The following is a 1,874-nucleotide window of genomic DNA, read 5'->3' as shown; positions in this document are numbered from 1 at the left end:
CGTGAATTGAGTGTATAGATCTATACGAGGCTGACTACCTCGCACCTTGATGCTAGCTATAGAGGGACCGGCAGGTCTACAGGTGACAAAAGTCATACAATGATATTGGACTTCTTATTGCCATATCTACTTTATCGTATGGTTATGGAACTCGCAACTTAGATAATGGAGATTTACTTTTAAGTAATAATGAACTTAGTGAAATAACCTCAAAGTAATAATTGTTTTATTTACTAGAGGGTATCAGTAATACCCTTAGGTATTAGTTCACAACATATTGATTAGTTTTATATACGTGTTAAAACTAATGTACTTTTCAAGGATAACCAAACTTTTAGGGAAACTTCACTTAACATTACAAGTATGGTAAATACTTGTACACTTCATTCTGAATCGATAACCAACCACCAACTTTTAAGAAAAATAAGGGTTTTTCCTAGAATAACATAACTTTTCATAAACAGGCTGTTTAACATATGGATAACCAAACTTCTTTTATAAGAAAATATGGGATTTTTTTGGAAAACAACTTTTCGTAAACTTAAAGGAACATTTTCTTTCACCAGAAACAAACCGCTTATGAACTCACCAACTTTATGCTGATATTTCTAAAACTGCTTGTATTCTCAGGTTCTCGTTAGACAGGTATCCGACATTCTTTTGGAGAAGACAGAGCGTATAGAAGTCGCGTCTTTACTTTTGTTATACTGATGTATATATAAAACACGTATTACTTGCTTTCAAACAAATGTAAATATTTCTATGTAATGTAATGGTTGTGTTTACTATGCTTACTATGTACATTTGTTGTTATAGTTTACATGATGTCCTCCGCCCCGGAGCGTTTCCGCCATCGGTTTTGGGGTGTGACATTAGAGAACTCCGGTCCCATTGTATTTGTAGTTGTATTTTTTTATGAATTCATATACTGAGTTCACTATAAATAATGCTCTAATAATAATCTGTTAGATAGCCATGTAGCCATGCCAAGACCCATAATATGGATTAGCAACGATCATCTACTGGGCCATAGCCGAGACCATGAAGCTCTGTTAATCATGCTCTGGCTACATGATCATGGTTCATCAACCAGACATGGGTTTTTGTCTTCTAAGGAATCAAGAATATAGAGGTACGACTGGAGTCTGCTCCCTGGTGTTCTGTTTCCATTAAACGCCTTTCTAGGGTAATCTAATGACCCCTAGTGTTCTTAATTCATCTTGGGCAGCATCCACTTTTCCTTGTAGTACTTCAGTGTGAGTTCAAGTTTGGTCATGAACTTCATCTAGACGACAAATATCAACAGTGTTAATCTAGGCAGTTGCATTTACTTCAAGGATTCGGTTTATTGAAATCCACAACTGATAATTTTGGAAAGCAATGCAGTGTACTATAACAGGGAGAGACCTATCGGCTGAACCTCCTCCAGAGAGGTCATAAAAACCACTTGCCATCCTGTAAGTACGGTGTTGTCCTTGTTGTCGACTCCGGTGGTGCAAGTATGCGACCCATGCTGGTGTCAATCCTTGAAAATCTTGTCCTATTGTGGGGTGTTTGACGGCTGGTGGCGGGTTGTAAACTTCAGGTTCTGTGTCAGTTCCTTCAAAATTTTCTTCTTCTTCTTCCTATTCTTCCTCCATTGGTTCCTCTTCTACTATTCCTTCAGGATCCTCCTTCAGATCTTCTTCAATCCATCCATAATTCCCTTGACCGGGGAAGTAGAGATCTCCAAGTGGAGGATATCCTGCCATAAAGTCTATACGAGAAATTAAAGGTAAGACGCATAGAAATGATGTAGTTTTATAATATTACAAAATACTCCTATAGTATTTTATATTTGTGTTCTATTCTATTGTTCTTCTGTATGAGTAGAG

General features: G+C 37.1%; 1 pseudogene; it reads right to left on the bottom strand.

The window, feature by feature from the left end:
• Positions 1-959: 959 nt before the first annotated feature.
• On the bottom strand, positions 960-1,159 carry LOC145077360 (small nucleolar RNA U3; annotated as a pseudogene).
• Between the last annotated feature and the right edge of the window lie 715 nt (positions 1,160-1,874).

This window comes from Lactuca serriola, chromosome 9 (genome assembly GCF_051521515.1).
Source record: "Lactuca serriola cultivar US96UC23 chromosome 9, Lser_US96UC23_V15, whole genome shotgun sequence".
NCBI classification, from domain to species: Eukaryota; Viridiplantae; Streptophyta; class Magnoliopsida; order Asterales; family Asteraceae; genus Lactuca; species Lactuca serriola.
Note: the sequence above shows the minus strand (reverse complement) of the source record. Positions and strands in the feature narration are given on the sequence as shown.